A 19,010-nucleotide genomic window follows, 5' to 3' on the forward strand; every position below is an offset into this window, starting at 1 on the left:
TTTTCTGATGGACCATTAATTAGTACATTAACTTAAATCTTCTAACAGTTATTTAGAAACTGACAACAAAAAAATAATTTTTAAAAGATTGTACAAATTACTGTTACTATATCAATAAAAGACCACCAAAAGTTGGAATTTTAAGCCAAAAGCAGAAAGGTTTGATAAATCTAACATTAAATCTAGGTAAGGGTGTGGGCTCTAGAGTCATTAAGATCTAGGTGTATAATCTGTTAGTCCTAAATATTTTTTGGCAGATCATTTAATTTCTGTGAACCTCAGGAACCATGTCTATAATGTGAGGATAAGATTTCTTGATTAGTAAAGCACTGACCACAGGGCCTGGCACGTGGTAAGTACTCAATAAAGGATTCCAGTAAATCTACTACCCCATTTCGGTATAAAATGCATATTTTTCCATATTCTAACATCTCTGAAATTGAGATGTATCCTATAATTGATGGCATTAATTCAAGGAGTTTTCCTTTCTTAGTGGTATATAATAAGATAATGGAGCATTATAACAAATTGATAGCGTCTAACATTCAATATAACATGGAATATCAAACATGATAAAGCTATATTCCCAATTTCTACTTTAAGACTATTCTGAATAATGATTATGATTTAAAAAAATTTCAAAAGCTGAGCAAAATATTTTCAATACATCATGAACAGAACAATTTTGAGACAATAATTTTGTAAAAAATGGTTTATCAATTCCATTTTTGTATAAAACATATGGGAGAAACCTAGCCAATCAACACACACTGTCACCACATGAAAAGGTACTTTATCAAACTTTGAGTCTAAGAACATACAAATGTTTCTTTTAGCATGTCTACAGTAATTGTCTATGCCTTTCCATTTAACTGTTTTTAAAAATTCCACATATCCCCACTGTTATCTTCTGTCCCAGTTACAGTACAATGACGGGGAGGAAGAGGATTGGTTAAAACAACCCTCTAAGCAGTTTTCTGCTGTCCCTTCTTTCCAATCAGAGATTTGTGGATATGAGGGATCACACCACCCCCAGCTATGGTAGCCTTGATAAGAGAATCCAATTCTTCATCACCACAGATTGCAAGCTGCAAGTGACGTGGAGTAATACGCTTTACTTTGAGATCCTTGGAAGCATTACCTGCCAGCTCCAGCACCTCAGCAGTGAGGTACTCCAGAATCGCAGCACTATATACGGCAGCAGTGGCACCCACCCGTCCATGGCTTGTGGTACGAGTCTTCAAGTGTCTGTGGATGCGGCCCACAGGAAACTGTAGTCCAGCTCTTTGTGAGCGAGACACTGCCTTGGCCTTGGCCTTCCCACTATCCTTTCCAGCTTTGCCTCCAGCCATGGTCTCGGCCGCCTCTGCCTTCGCTGGGCCGCGCGACCACCCGCTGCCGCCCCGCGCCGCCGCAGCCGCTCTCGCAGCTCCGATCGCCGCCGCCGGTCGGGACAATAACCACTAATGAGATTTTAATTTCCAGGAGATGTAACTTAGCTCTGAATATAAAGGGACTCCTTAACTTATGATGGTGTTATATCCCAATAAATCCACTGTAAGTTGAAGTATCATAATTTGGCAATGCATTTAATACACCTAACCTACTGAATGTCATATCTTAGCAACACAGTACAGTGTAAGGTATTGGCTGTTTTCTATTGTGACTGTGACCACAGAATGAACAGTGTCTCACTAGTGCTGCCCATCATCCAAAGAGAATATCATATCACAAATCACTAACAAGGGAAAAGATCAAAATCTGAAATTTGAACTATAGTTTCTGCTGACTGTGTGCTGCTTTTGCACCCATGTCAGTCAAAGACTCTCTACATAATTTTAAACCATGTTGTTATCTTAGTTCCTGTTTGGGGCTATAAAGGTGGGACTCCAGATGTTTTCTTTTATATGTTGGTGTACTAATGAAGTGAATTTTTCTTTGAAAATTTTTTAAAACTTTATTGAATCTTTTAACTTTAAAATTTTACAAGTGTTAAAGCAAACCTGGTTGTATAGCTTTTCTTTTGAAGAGAGTTGTAAAGGGTACTTAGGGTATAATCTTATTTATGTAAAGAAAAAAAAAATCTATGTGTACTTGTGTGCACAACTGGCAAGATACACATAAAAAAAAAAAACTATGGTGAGTGGCAAGAGGAAGTTTTGAATGGGTAGAGAGAGGGCTTTTAAAAAATATAACTTGATAATATTTAAATATTTAAAATCATGAACATATGCAACTTTTATAATAAAAACTAGACAATGCTACCACTGCTGTGGGTTGTACAACCAAGCCGCTTGAATTCTTTCTGGATCACACACAATGTGTCCACAGGAGGAGAGAGAAGAAACCCAAGGTCCTCTTGTTTCCTTCATATTGAGGACTTCTATGTACCCTGTAGTTAAATTAGGGGTTTTTACATTGCAATGATTCATATTAAAATTTAAAGTGAAATTCACATATAATACAAACAGAGAACAGAAAAGTGAAATTTTTATTTCAACATTTGCAATTTAGGGAAGGAGTTTTAAAAAGTGAATATTGTACATGACAAATTCTTAGCATCCTGATCAATTTTTGGTATTTCACTCTTCTATCTAAAGTTATTCTTTAATATAAGGCCCAACCAGTTATTTAGTGAGTACTGAACATGTAGGTGCTATGACCAGAAATAGATTCTCAAGACTTTTCCTTTTATAGCACTTTCTTCCCTGCGCTTTAAAACAGCCACAAATTCAGTGGAAAGGTGATTTTGCTGTGGTAATTGCACACATTTACATGCTAAGATACTATTAATATTCTTTTTTTTAATTAAAAAATTTAAAATTATTAATGGACCTTTATTTTATTCATTTATTTAAATCTGGTGCTGAGAACTGAACCCAGTGCCTCACACATGTGAGGCAAGTGCTCTAACATGGAGCCACAACCCCAGCCCTATTAATATTCTTTATCATGTTCTTTCCCAAGAGCAAATGAACACAAACAAATGTGGCTCTAGCTTCTGCATCCTCTTTGGTGAGGTCGTTCTTGGGTGGCCTTTACATTGTTCTGTACTGGAGATTCTGAGATTTTGATAGCACCTCTTCCAAATCACTATTCTTGAGTTTCTGCTTTTGATGACCATTACCATTTCAAGTCCATGCCTGAGTGAAATACAATATTCTGTTCTGAAGAAACATGGATGATGAAGATGTGATGTGCTTAAAATGAGCAAGACTTTGCTTTAGCTTGTTTTAATTGAAACCATGCTTTTGACAATCTGTCTGGCTCTCTTCTTTGACCTGTATGGCCAGGTCCTCTCTGTGCTTCTGTCCTCTGGCCACAGAAGTGCCCATGCTTCTGGATCCCAACTTCCAAAAGCATCTGAACATTATGGGATGCTCAAAGACTGACTCAGGTTTGTGGCTTTGTCACTCACTAGTGGTGTGGCTCAGAAAAAGATAATTATTGTCTAAATTTTAAGTTTTCCCTTTTTTGGGGGAAGGGGCACCAGGGGTTGAACTCGGGCACTTGACCACTGAGCCACATTCCCAGCCCTATTTTGTATCATATTTAGAAACAGGATCTTGTTTTGCTGAGGCTGGATTTGAACTCACAATCCTCCTGCCTTAACCTCCAGAGCCGCTGGGATTACAGGTGTGTGCCACCATGCCCAGCTCTGGTTTTTGTGTTTTTAAAATGGCTGGAGTGATGTATAACTCTCAGGGCAAATTCAGAGCCTTAAATGAAATAATAATGAGAATTCTTTAGCACTTAGCTGATGTTTAACCCATGTTAGCATTTTCCTTTTTTATTATATTTATTTTTAGAAAATTAATATAAAGCTGGAACATGAAAATCCCAATTTTCTCTCAAAAGATACCTGGGTTGAGAGTGGGGTATTCATCCTATCTTATCAGGTTTTATTTCATAAATTTAAAAAATATTGTTACTTCTAGAAAAGCCTTAATGAAAAAAAATGCCTTAATAAATATTATTTTTATCATCAAGAACAAGATTCATATAATTGGTACTTTCAGATTCACTTCTACACACACACACACACACACACACACGCACACACACACGCACACACATACACACATCCCAAAGCTGAAGGAAGGTTCTTCTTGGACCACATTATCAACCAGATCTTAGGATGGTGATTATAATGCTACTTGCTCTGATCTGAATGTATACAGTGTCATTGTGGTTGGAGGTAAAGCTTTTGGGGAGGTGTTTAGGTCACACATGACGTTAAAAAATGACAGGGAGAGTTTGGTACTTTTTACCATTCTACTTCCTTCTATATGAGCACACAGCATCCAAGATACCATCTTGGAAGCAGAAAGCAGTCACTACCAGAAAACTGAAATGTCACTGTCTTGATCTTGGAAGTCCTAGCCCCAGAAATATAAGAAGTAATTCTGCATTGCTTATTAATTGTACAGTCTATAATATTTTGTTATAGTTGCAAAAGTGGATTAAAACAGAATTGATACAGAGACCTGAGGTATTTGTCTAACAAATACTTAAGTGTGTGGAAGCAGCTTTGGGACTAGGTTAAAGGTAGAGGCTGGAAGTTTTGAAGTGAGTGCTAGAAGAAAAGCCTACATCACCATGAACATAGAGCATTAAGGATGATTCTGGTGAGGGTTCATAAGAGAAGAGCTGTATGGAAAGCCTCAGTATTTTTAGTGATCATCCAAGTGGTCATAACCAGAATGCTGGTAGAAAGGCCAGGCCTATGGTAGACAGCTGTAATCCCAGCTATTCAGGAGGCTGAGGCAGGAGGATCGTAAGTTCCAGGCCTTCCTGGGCAACTTAGTGAGAATTTGCCTCAGAATTAGAAAATAATAAAAGTAAACATGCTGGGAATGTAGCTCAGTGGTAGAGCACTTGCCTAGCACGCCAGAGGCTTGCATTGGATTTCCTGTACAGCAAGGAAATAGAGAGAGGGGGTGGAGAGCACAAGAGATGGACATAAATGACCATTTTCTTATCGGAAACTGGAGGAAAGGCCATCTGTGTTACAAAGTGGCAAATAACTTGGATGAATTATGTCTCTTACCCAAGACTTTGTGGAAAGCATAATTTAAGATTTATAAACACAGCACAGCCCTGTAATCCCAGTGGCTTGGGAGGATGAGGCTGGGAAGTTCAAAGCCAGTCTCAGCAATTTAATGAAGTACTTAGCAAGTCAGTGAGACCCTGTCTCTTAAATATGTACATATATATATATATATATATATGGGGATGTGGCTCAGTGGGTTAAGCACCCCTGGGTTCAATCATCAGTACAACAACAACAACAACAAAAGACTGATGAATAGGATATTTGAGAGAAGAAATATCTGAGCAAAGCATTGAGGATGCCGCACAACTTCTCTTAACTGCTATAATAAAATGCAAGAAAAGAGAAATGATTTAAAGATGGAATTCATAATTAAGGGGGAAGCAAAATGTAAAGATTTGGAAAACCTTCAGCCTGATAATATAGTAAAAAACCCCCAAATTTAATAAGACAAGATGGCAGAACAGAGGAAGGAAGCATAGCCCAGCAGTTCCTTAGAGGGAAAAATTGCTCCTCAGCAAGGTAACAAAGGAACCTCACTGAAACCTAATACTGAACTGTTAAAGAAATTCATAGAGCTCCAGAAAGTTGGTACTTGAGCGTAAAATATAATACCTTAGAGGCGCGCCTGCTCTGGCTGCTAGCACAGCAAGACAGGGGCTGGGGAATAAAGAAATTAAAAAATAAAGAAAAATTGACTTGGGGAAACCTGCGGTTTACAGAGGAAGACTGATATTAATGGGCACAGCGTTGGTAGGGAAAGAGTCTCAGTGAAAACAAATCCAAAACTGTCTGCGGGGATAAAAGCCGTCCTTGGGGACAGGGAGCCTGGAGCAGAAAGCCCTCTGTGAGGGCAGAGCACACTGGCAGGTGGGGAAAATATTCTCAGGCACTGAATGCTGTCCCTGCGCAGCTTCTTGCAGCTGTGAACAGAGGCAGGGGATTGGGGATTTATGAAGGAAATTACCAGTCGCTGATGAAAAGAGAGACTGAAACAGGCACAAAGATCATTTAACCTGGACCATTTAGTCTGTGGATTCCAAGGGAGAAAACTCCCATAACGGTTGGCATTCCATAAGAGCTATTGCAAAGACACCACCACCACACAAGCGCATCTGCACTCCAGGTGGATACTCAGTAAGTCACATCTGTAACAGTGAAGGTGAAATCCATGGAGGGTTAGTCCCTATGTCCTAAAAGTGGATTTTTTCTTGAAGTCCCAGAAATTCAGAAGCCCAGTAGAGAGAGGAGGCTCCACACCAACGGGGAGAGGGAACCGAATCTCAAATATCCATCAGCAGAGCTCCAAACTCACTGAAGTCCAAACCCCAACAAGTAGAAACTCCAATCTAGAACTCTGCATCAGCCCTGCTACAGGATTACCCAGTTTATCAGCATTCCCCAGTCTATCCCACCGAGTGCTGGGAGATTGGAAGCTGAGAGCTACTACACCTGGGCTGGCAGCTAGGTGAGGAATACAAGGATAGTGGCTAAAAATACAGAGCCAAAAATAAATCTGAAGACTGAAATCCATCCCTTCCAACCAGATTTGATCATCACAGCAGAAACAAGCCCTCTCTCACTCAGATTTTTCCCTTTTTCTTTTCTTTCTTTTTTCTGCTTATTTCTTTCTTCTCTATGTTCCCTTTTTTTACTTTTTAAAATTCTGACTTTTTTTTTCAAATATCATTTCATCATGTTTTATTATTCTTCACCTTTTTCCCATTATGCATGATTTCTTGTGCATGTAAGTATGCTGCATGGTTGTGTATGTGCTCACTGTGCAGATGTGTTTGAATATATAGATATATGTATACATTCATATAACCTAATTTACACATTAATTGCTCTTCTGCATGTGTTCATTATTCAGCCCAGATTAGACTTATGTGGGGTACAATTACATGGGGCTCAAGATCAAAACAAATTGAGCCCCATGTCTCAAGACAGTATTAAATATAGCATAAAAGCCAAAATGGCAAGAAACCACAAACACATATTCACACTAACACTGAGTATTAATGATTTCAACTCACAAATTAAAAGGCATAGGTTAGAACAATGGATCAGGAATCAAGATCCAATTATATGCTGTTTACAAGGGACCTGTAGGCAAAGATACCCACAGGCTGAAGATAAAATAATGGGAAAAAATATTGCATACAAACAGATTCTAAAAACTAGTAATGGTAGCTCTTTTTATATCTGACAAAAAAGATTTTAAGCAAAAATAAATCAGAAGAGACAAAGAAGGCCACTCTATCCTGGTAAAGGAAATGACCCAACAAGAAGATATTATGATATTAAATATTTATGTCCCAAATGTCACCAAACCCAATTACATTAAAAAAAATACTCCATGGCATTAAATCTCAGATAGACCGCAACACTAATACTGGTTGATTTCAACACATACTTATTACTAATATGTCATCAGAATATAAATATCAATAAATATATCTCTAACCTAAATAATACTTAGTAAATCAAATGGACCTAACATATATCTATAGAATATTTCACGCAAAACAGCAGAACTTACCTTTTTCTCAGCAGCTCACGTAACTTTTCCCAAAATACACAAATTTCTATGTCACAAAGTAAATCTTAGTAAATATGAAAAAATCAATAGAATCCCATGTATTCTATCAGATCATAATTGAATAAACTAGAAATCAGTGGCAAGAAAAATGTAAACATACGGAAATTGAATAATATTCTTTTAAGTGAAGAATGAACCAAAAAAATGTGAGAATAGATACCAAGAAATTCTTAGAAACAAATGAGAACAAGGATACAACATATCAAAATACCTAGGACAGCATAAAAGCATTCTAAGAGAAAAATGTATAGCACTGGATGCCTACATTAAAAAAAATAGATTTAAAATAAATAAGCTTATGCTCCACCTAAAGGAATTAGGAATAAGAGAACAAACTAATTCCTAAACCAGTAGAAGACAGGAAATAATTAAGATTGGAGCTGAAATTAATGAAATTCAGAATTAAGAAAATACACAGGATCAATTCAATGAAGAGTTGTTCTTTGAAAAAAATAAATAAGATTGTCAAATGCTTAGCCAAACTAACCAAGACACAGAGAGAAGACCCAAATCAATAAAATTAGAAAGGAAAAAGAAGATATCACATACCCTTCTGAAATCCAGAGGACCATCAGAAACTATTTTGAAAAGTTATACTCAAATAAACTGGAAAATATGGGAGACATTGACAAATTTTTAGACATATATGACCTGCCCAAATTGAACCAGGGAGATATAGAAAAACCTAAGCAGACCAATATCAATTAATAAAACTGAAACAGCAATTAAAAACTTTCCAAAGTAGAAAAGTTTAGAACTGGATGGATTCTTACCTGAGTTATACTAGAACTTTATAGAAGAAATAAACCAGTATTCCTCAAATTATTCCAAGAAATTGAAAGGGAAGGAACACTCCCAAATATTCTATGAAGCCAGTATAACCCTGATACCAAAACCAGACAAAGATGCATCAAAGAAAACTACAGACCATTATCCCTGATGAACTTGGATGCAAAAGTCTTCAATAAAATATTAGCACACCACATTAAAAAATGGTCAAGTCGGTTTTATTCTAGGGATGCAAGGTTGATTCAACATATGCAAATCAATAAATATACTTCACCAATTAAGCAGACTTAAGGACAACAATCACAGGATCATTCCCACAGATGCAAAAAAGGCTTTTGATAAAATCTAGCACCTACTCATGTTAAAAATCTTGAAGAAGCTAGGCATCAAAGGCAGTTAACATCACAAAGGCCATTTATGACAAACCCAAAGCCAATATCAATACTAAATGGAGAAAAACTAAAGCATTTCTTCTAAAATCAGGAACAAGACTAGGCTGTTCACTCTCACTACTCCTATTTAAAATAACCTTTGAAACATTAGCCAGATAATCAAGCAAGAGAAGGAAATCAAAGGGCTTCAAATAGGAAAAGAAGTCATCAAAGTATCTCTGTTTGCTAATGATATGATCCTATATCTAGAAGATCAAAAACAAACATCAACAAAATGCACCAGAAGACATATAGAGCTTATAAACGAGTTGAGCAAAGTAGCAGAATACAAGATCAACACCCATAAATCAATAGCTTTCCTATACTCCAACAGTGAATCGGCCAAAGAGGAAACCAGGAAAACCATTCCATTCACAATAAAAAATAAAAAAAGTCTCAAAACAAAACATTTGAGAATTAATCTAACCAAGGAGGTAAAAGAGCTCTACAATGAAAATTATAGAACACTGAAGAAAGAAATTGAAGAAGACCTTAGAAGATAGAAAGACCTCCCAAGTTCTTGGATAGGCAGAATTAATTGTATCAAAATGGCCATACTACTAAAGGTAATATACAGATTTCAATGTAATATGCAAAAAATACCAATGACATTTTTCACAGAATTAGAAAAAAACAACATTACATTCATTTTGAAAAATAAGAGTCTCAGAATAGCCTTTGCAATACTGAGTGAGAAAAACAATACAGGGGGCATCACAATACCTGATCTGAAATTGTAACTACAGAGCTATATAGTAATACAAACAGCATGGTATTGGCATCAAACACACAGGAAGACCAATGCAAGAGAAAACTAGACACAGAGACAAACCCACATACTTACAGCCATTTGATACTTGACAAAAGTGCCAAAATATTTCTGACAAAAGATAGCCTTTTTAACAAATGATGCTGGGAAAACTGGATAGCTATATGCAGAAAAATGAAACTAGATCCCTATCTCTCACCCTGAACAAAATCAAATCAAAATGGATCAAAGACTTAGGATTTAGACCATAAACCTTGTAACTGCAAGAAGAAAACATCAACACTTCATCATATTGATGCTGGCACCAACTACCTTAACAAGATCTCCAAAAGGCAAGAAATAAACCCAAGAATCATAAGTGGGACAGCATCAAATTAAAAAGCTGTATGCAGGAAAGGAAATGATGAAGAGCATGAATAGAGAGCCTACAGAATGAGAAAATCTTTGTCAGCTACTCCTCTGATAGGGGATTTATATACAGAATATATAAAGAACTGAAAAAAAAATTACCACCAAAAAACTAAGTAACTCAATCAATAAATGGGCAAAAGAACTAAACAGGAAACTTCTCAAAAGAAGGATCACAAATGTTCAACAATATATGAAAAATGTTCAACATCTCTAGCAATCAGGGAAATGCAACCCAAAACTAACCTAGAATTTCAGTTTACTCTATTCAGAATGGCAACGATCAAGAATAAAAATAATAACAAATGTTGGTGAGGATGTGGGGAAAAAGGTGCATTTATACATTGTTGATGGGACTGCAGATTAGTATAATCACTCTGGAAAGCAGTGTGGAGATTCCTCAAACATCTAGAGATGGAACCATCATATGAACCAGCTATCCCACTCCTTGATATTTTCCATCGTAATGTTTATAGCAACACAATTCACAATAACTAAATTATGGAATCAACTCAGGTGCTTTTCAATAGATGAATGGATTAAGAAATTGTGTTATATATGTACAATGGAGTTTTACTCAGCTATAAAAAAGAATTAAATTATGGCATTTACTGGCAAATGGATGGAAAGGGAGAACATCCATTTAAGTGAAATAAACCAGTCTCAGAAACTCAAAGGTCAATTTTTTTTTCTAATATGTGGAAGCTACAGTAAAATAAAGGAAAGAAGGAGAAAGGGTAGGATATCATAAAACTATAGGGAATATAAGTAGTATAGAAGATCAACATGCAGTGTTAAGGATTAGAAAGGAGAGGCAATAGGAATGAATTATTAAAAAATCATATATATAACTATACCACAGGGAACTTCACATTTATGTATAAATGAAAACAACAAATCAAACATAAATAAATAGATGAGCAAAAGGAAGTCTTAGACATAGAGGCAGGAACACTAGCAAGGGGAGGAAGGTCGGGAGGGAAAAGGAGGGAATTATAAACTGAAATTGAATTCCATGCATATATGATTTTCTCCGGATGAACCCAACTACTATATGTAACTATGAAGTTCTACCAAAAAATTTTGTTTAGGAAAGAAAACTTCTAATCTTCAAAAAAGAAAGAAGACATTCCTTCTAGATTTACGGGATGGTTAGAGAAAGAAGAGGTCATAGGCAGGTCCATTTTGCACAGTGAAAAAAATCCTCTTCTCTTTGACAAGGAGATTAGTGTACATAGAAAGAAGCCAGGTATGAGCCAGCAGATAGTGGGAGAATAACCCCAAATGCACTTGGATAACTTGGAGGCTGCCACACCCACCTCAGGCCCAGAGTGCCAGTGCCTTGAGGTCAGGATTGCTTCAAATGAGGGACCTAGGTCACCTATGGGAATTAGGGGATTGCTGCTCAGGGCCTCTTCCCTACCCATCCACTTCTGTATAGCATCCTCAGCTGCCCTACTATGACCCAGATGGGCCCCAGTTGTGGCTTGGGACATTGCTGTTGAGGTTGGGAATCATAAATCTTGGCAGTGTCTACTTCTCACTAACTCGGAGGGTTTGGGAGTAAATGAGTTGTGTTCTTCTTGCATGGCTACCTTCACCTGGATTTCAAAGGGTGTCCAGAGCCCACACAAGGGCAATGCATAGTAAAGTCATGGGGGCAGGAGTGCTCTTGAGACCACATAACTGTAGATCCACAAGTGTGCAATGCCAGCCTGGGCACCTGATTCCAGCCAATGAGAGTACAGTCTGGGCTGTGCCTAGCATAGCCATGGAGGCAGAATCTCCTGGAGCCTTGGGGACTCAACCCTCACCCCAGTGTATCTGGGAAGCATGACATATTCTCAAGCTTAAGATTTCATATTGCTTGCCCTGTTAGGCTTTGGAATTCCTTCGGAGCTGTAACCTCTCTCTTCTTGTCAATTTTTACCTTTTGGAATTGTGATGTCTATATTATGCCTGTTCCATCAATAGAGTTTAGAAGTACATACTAGTTTGATTTTTCAGACTCACAATGGGAGAGCAATTAGCTTCAGGAGGAAACACACGTTTGAGTCTTACCCATACCTAATTCAGATGAGACATTGAATTTTAGACTTTTGAATTGATACTGGGAACAGTTAAAAATTTGGGGGTGGTTTTTTGATGGAATGAATTTTGAGATGGAATGCATATTTTTACTTGTGAGCAGGACATACATTTGTAGGGCCAGAGACAGAACTCTATGGTCTAGGTGTGTTCCCCCAACTTCCATGCATTGGAAATTTATTCTCCAATCCAGCTGTGTCAGGAGGTGGAGCCTTCAGGAGGGGTTTAGGTCATGAGGGCTCCACATGAAAAGTCATTGTAAAAGGGCTTGACAGAGGGTATTTGATCTCTTCTGCCCTTCTGCCTTGCTATGTTAGGACAGGGTTCCTCTCCTCCAAAGGATGTGGTGTTCAAGGCCATTTGAGAAGCAGAGCACAGCCCCTGCCAGATAACTTAACCCGCCAGCATCTTGATCCTGGCCCTCTGAGCCTCCAGAACTGTGAGAAGTACCTTTCTATTGTTTTTGAATTACTCACTCTGTGGTATTTTGTTACAGAGGTGCAAACGTATGAACATCCAGCTATTGAGTGTAATATGCTATAATTGAATACCAATCTGTCATGATAACAAAGACACAGTCTAAATTTCAGAGCCTCTTTATGACTTCCTTAAAATCACAAAGACTTCAACATATTCTGTCCAATGATGCAGCAAAGTATGAAGGACTGTCTTGATGTCTGCCTACTGTTTGAGGAGCTTCTCCTTAAATCGTTTACATCTATTTTTTTTAAAGAATTGACAGAATTCTGATCTCAAAGTGTGTGACATACTTAACAAAATAAACAAAACATTGAGAAATATAGGCTAGGATATTTCTCACTCACAATTATGGAGTAGGATACAATCTGTAACCCATAACCCTGTCACCCTATATTTTGTTATTATTTTTCAAGCGTCTTTCCAGTTAGTGGTTCTTTTTCTCAGTCTGATCCTCATTTAATTTCATTCTTTCCATCCATAGACTATACTCAGTCACTGATTCTAGTAACCTCTTCTTTCTGAATTCTGCAATAGATAAAGAAGCTTGTTGATCTTGCTAAAATAACTACTATCTGAGATCTAATTAGTTCTAGCCACATATAATCCTTAATAACTGTGAAATCTAAAGTGGAAATGTACTCCCTAAACCCCAAGTGATTTTAATGATGCTATCAGAATTGGGGAAAAAGGAAAAAAGCCTGATCATCCAATATTCTTATATGACTTTTGCAAAAGATGGCATGAGAAGAGACTCCATAACTGTGAGAAGTAACTTTCTATTGTTTTTTAAAAAAACTAAAAAATAAATATTAAAAAAATAAAATAAATTACTCTATGGTATTTTGTTACAGAGGTGCAAACAGAGATTTCAGTTCATTTTTCTGTCAAGACTTCTAATAAAGAATTTTTGAGAATGAGAATGGGTTAAAAAGTATTTTTAGTTATATTGTAGCATCTGTGCCATCTGGTCCAGATAAACTAAATGTATTTCCTCCAATTTTGCTCCATTGACTAAGTGAGATCAATGCATATTAATGCATGCGTGCTAGTAATTTTTTTGTCCATGGATCACCCATATGCTAGAAACCAACTGATATTCTTCAGAGGCAGTGCATATTGTGGAAAAGGATCAGATATTTAAGACTCTTATTATTAGTATAGTTTTAGAATTTTTTCCATGCTGTTAAATTTTCTCAGATGGGAAGAATAAGATGGGAAGAATAATATTCTCCTAACAAGTTTGTTAAATGAGGTGCTAAGTATAAAGTATCCATTACGATTAATGGGACAAAGAGGTTCTTAACTAAATTGTATTATCACTGCTTTGATGTTGCTGTCTGTTATCATTATGGTGTTATCACTGTCACCACCACCACCCGGCAGAGCCCTGCTCATTTTCACCCTTCTTCCTCAGGGAAAAACTAACATGATAGCCAATCCCTAAGTGCTTTGTAATGGATCTGAAAAAAGCTTGAGGCTCTTATAACATGACCTTGACAAGAATATCAATAGAAATGGAAACTGCAAAAGATTTGTCTCTCCTTGTTTTCTATATGCAGGGATCTTCCCATCCTTAAGCTTTTAGAAGATCAACATTTAAAACACAAACACACCCATATGCACACACATTCTCTCTCACACACTCACTCATTCACAAAATTAAATTCTTAATAAAAAATTTTTAATTGAATATGTCCCCATGAGAAGTTCTCCTGCTACAAACAATGTTTAGAAGCAGCCTGAATAATTGGCTTCAATCCTGAAGAAATAGCTTGGCAATTCAGAGAGGATTCCCTCACTCATACTCTCAGTATATCCTAATGTACAAACTGTTGGTTGGATGCTCATACACACTTGATGAGATTATGATTATTAAGCTAACTTCATTCTCATTGAAAATTGAAACTTTTCTAAACTATTTTACATAAGAAGACTAGATTAGGATTATAGGTTTTTTGGAGGAAGACCACAGAGACAAAATACCATTCTAATTTCTTTTCTTTTCCTTTTTTTTTTTGGTTTGTTTGTTTATTTTTTATTCATTTAAAAAAATTTATATATGACAGCGGAATGCATTACAATTCTTGTTACACATGTAGAGCACAATTTTTCATATCTCTGGTTGTATACATAGTATATTCACACCAACTCGGGTCTTCATACATGTACTTTGGATAATGATGTCTATCACATTCCACAATAATTTCTAAACCCATACCCCCTCCCATCCCTTCCAACCCCTCTGCCCTATCTAGAGTTCCTCTATTCCTTCTGTGCTCCCCCTCCCTATCCCACTATGAATCAACCTCCTTATATCAGAGAAAACACTCGGCATTTGTTTTTTGGGATTGGCTAACTTCACTTAGCATTATCTTCTCTAACTCCATCCATTTACCTGCAAATGGATTTTATTCTCTTTTATTGCTGAGTAATATTCTATTGTGTATATAAGCCACATTTTTTATCCACTCATCTATTGAAGGGCATCTAGGTTGGCTCCACAATTTAGCTAATGTGAATTGTGCTGCTATAAACATTGATGTAACTGTGTCCCTGTAGAATGCAGTTTTTATTAAACTTGTCCCTGTTGATACTGTCCTTAATCCTGTGGCTCCAGGTGGTGTTTGTCAAGGCACTCCTCTGTAGAGCTCCTCTCCCTCCCTTCCATGTTGCACTCCATGAAGGAAGTTACCATCTGCAGTCTGCCATTAAGAAGTTGGAGTTTTGTTCCACTTCTTGAGGGTAGAGGAGCTACATATTTTACTTGGAATTCTTCTGTAATTATGAGTGTGGTGTCATGGAGCCTTTTTATATGATTGGGAATGAAAAGACCCAGAGCAAACTAAGGCAGAAGAAATAAATGCAGGTTTGTTCTTATTGTAGTAGCAGCAAGCTGCAGTTGAGAACTCTCCCTTTTTCTCTTACTAGGCAAGTGACATGTCTATGTGATTTCTATAATTTTAAAAAATATATACAAGAATAGGAGTTAGGATTTACATTTTAAAATAAGACACACATATTTGAGAGTTCTTCTCTTCTTACATATTCAGTGTCAGAAAATATTGGGAGCATGAGGCTCATCAGAATATAGCAAAGCTACAGAATCTGATTCTAAAGAATCAAAATCTTTGATCTTAAACTAAGGAGGCTGGCAAGAGGTTTTGTATATTACAAGACACAGTAGATATTCCAAAGTGGGGACAATTTGCTTCATTACTTCTGTAAAAAATAAGTTCATTAATTATTTTGTAATTTCCCTTAAATTTTTTTTAAAAGGGATGACTTACTGTTCTTGTTCTGTGTTTTCCATCTAATGGGGAGGGAGCTTAGGCTATTCTGATTTGATGATTATAACCAAAAGTCATTCTTTGTGTTCAAACTTTGTTTATGCCAGTTATGCTTGTGTTTTAATTTACATATTTTACTTAAATACCAGGAAAACCTATATAATGGTATATGACATAGTCATGCCTATGAAAACTGAACTTGTTAAATATAATTTGCTACATAAGGTAAGAAATTGAAAGGGGTTAAAGATTTGGACAAAGGCTATGAAATTATAGGAAGTTTACAATTTCAGATACTTTTTATCCAGTATTTAAATTTTTACTTTACTTAGAAGCAAATCCTCAAACAGAAATCATAGACTTCACATTGTAAATAGGGTGAGCATACATTTTGGGATGTTTGAACTGTCTATTTTATTATTGGTGACCTAGTGTCCCATCCAATTTAGCTTTTTTTTTTTTTAACTGAAGCAAAGTATTATCATTAGTGTTTCCATTAAATAAGCAAGGATGTTAATCTTCTATTTGTACTTGAGTTTCTGTTGTGGCCTCTTTATGAGTGTGTGTATCATGCATATAGTACGTATGTTCTGTCTAGTAAAAATATTTGCTGAAGTAAGTTATACTGAATATAGGCCAAAATGCAATACTCTGAAAACATTGGGTTGAAATGTTTATAAATTTCTAAATGAAAACAATTACTTTCAAAGAGTGAGAATATTTTCTCAATTAAGAAGTGTAAGTACAGAGAAAAGTTCATTGAAGCTGTAAACATTTAAAAATTGATCAACCTGAGTTGCGGCTGTGTCTAGCTGCCAGCGCTGCACAGCCACATCCAAGGAGAAGCCCAAGGAGGGTGTGAAGACAGAGAATGACCACATCAACCTGAAGGTGGTGGCGCAGGATGGCTCAGTGGTGCAGTTCAAAATCAAGAGGCACACTCCACTGAGCAAGCTGATGAAGGCCTACTATGAGAAGCAGGGCTTGTCAATGAGACAGATTAGATTCAGGTTCGATGGGCAACCAATTAATGAAACAGACACTCCATCCCAGCTGGAGATGGAGGTCAGGACACCATCGACGTGTTTCAGCAGCGGATGGGAGGCATGGCCTCCAAGAGGGACCACCCCACACCCTGCCATCCTCCTTGCATTTGTTGTTGAATGGTGAGCGACCAGGCTGATCACAGAGGAGTTCGAGAAAACCAAGGATGGTCACCGAAATGATCCTTCACACACTCCAAGTGCCCAAACACTCATACACTGCTGGTGGGACTGCAAATTGGTGCAACCACTATGGAAAGCAGTATGGAGAGTCCTCGGAAAATTGGGAATGGAACCACCATTTGAACCAGCTATACCACTCCTTGATTTATACCCAAAGGACTTAAAATCAGCATACTACAGAGACACAGCTACATCAATGTTTATAGCAGCTGAATTCACAATAGCTAGACTATGGAACCAACCTAGATGTCCTTCAATAGATGGATGTATAAAGAAAATGTGGCATATATACTCATTGGAATATTACTCAGCTTAAAGAAGAGTAAAATTATGGCATCTGCCAGTAAATAGTTGGAGTTGAAGAATAACATGCTAAGAGAAGTAAGCCAATCCCACAAAACCAAAGGCCAAATGTTTTCTCTAATATGTGGTTGCTAATTCACAATAAAGTGGGGGTGGGGGAACACTAGGGAAGAATAGCGTTACCTTAGATTACATAGAGGAAAGTGATGGGAGGGAAGGGAAGGGGATATGGAGATAGGAAAGATAGTGGAATGAAACAGACATTATTACTGTATGTGTATATATATATATATATATGACTACATGAACAATATGATTCTGCAACATGTACATTTAGAAAAATGAGAAATTATATTCTATCTATATATGATGTATCAAAGTGCATAAATGCATTCTACTGTTATGTATAACTAATTAAAACAAATAAAAAATTAAAATAAAACAAAACAAAACTCTGCCAGGATGATTTTACAGCTTGCATTGGGCCAATCACATTGTTCTCTTTGTGAAATGAGTTGTAAGGTTTTGTTTTTGTTTTTGTTCTTGAATTTGTTCATTGCCCCTCCCAAAACAATTTTTCCTTCAAACTTGTGGCTAAATGTTGGCTCTCAGTCCGTGGCCAGGCTCTCACCCCTGGAGTAGTGGTCACTGCTGGAGCTACTTGTCCAAATCATGTGGCGAGCTCATGTTCACACTGTGCATCTGTGGGAGAGTGTGGGGGCGGAATTCCACCAAACATGTTATTAAAATTCTAAAAGCTGCAAATGACAAGCTTCATCAAGCAGATGGTAAAGTTGAAGGCAAAATACTAGAATACTTCTTCAGAAGCAAAAAAGAAAGTTAAGTCCCCTTCAGTAGTAAGGCCCAAGTACTTTCTGCTCCTGAGTGTGTCCTGTCTGGGTCTGAGGCCCAGGATGCTACCCCAGCTCTCTTTGCCTGGGTGTGGGTATGTGGGCAATGATTGGCACAATCCAAACCAGCTTTTATCCTTTCAAAACAAGGAAATAATTACCATGTTTCTCATTTGGTAATTGTATCATGGCCTCAGATTTACTTCTAACAAATAATTATGGTCTCTCTATAAAAAGTAAGATGAAATATTACTGAATTTGCAGTTATGTTGTATAAAAGAGCTGTATAAAAGTGTGGTTGCAAAAGAAACCCACAGAAAGGTGACTTAGTGTTACAGAGTTTTACTCTGCCACTGTCCAAATAAATATCAAAATTATGCATTAGAACAGTGACTCCAATTCTGTGAGATATTTGGGAATCTATATCATTTAAAATGTTCATAATTCTGTCTATTGTCCTATAAGGATCCATTGTTGCTTGATGGCCATTCTCTGACTTTTATAGTTACCTGACAATGACCCATCACCTTCTTTCCTTCAAATCTTGCGGAAATTTCTTTGTTTCCTCAGTTTTGCTGTATGGGTTCTGGTGGGATGTTGTTGTCTCTATTGTTTGTTCACCAATTTGTACATTATGTTTTACTTTACTGTAAACAGTAAAGATAGTTTGGTATTCTGTCAACAAGTTTGTTTTTTGATCAACCAAAAAATTAAAAAAAAAAA

The 19,010-nt window shown here is 36.9% G+C and overlaps 2 pseudogenes; one reads left to right on the forward strand and one right to left on the reverse strand.

Moving 5' to 3' along the window:
- Positions 1 to 261: 261 nt before the first annotated feature.
- LOC144257228 (histone H2A.V pseudogene) lies at positions 262 to 1,456 on the reverse strand (annotated as a pseudogene).
- LOC144257170 (small ubiquitin-related modifier 3 pseudogene) lies at positions 1,351 to 17,070 on the forward strand (annotated as a pseudogene).
- The last annotated feature ends 1,940 nt before the right edge of the window (positions 17,071 to 19,010 follow it).

This window comes from Urocitellus parryii, chromosome 10, assembly GCF_045843805.1.
Source record: "Urocitellus parryii isolate mUroPar1 chromosome 10, mUroPar1.hap1, whole genome shotgun sequence".
Taxonomy (NCBI): domain Eukaryota; kingdom Metazoa; phylum Chordata; class Mammalia; order Rodentia; family Sciuridae; genus Urocitellus; species Urocitellus parryii.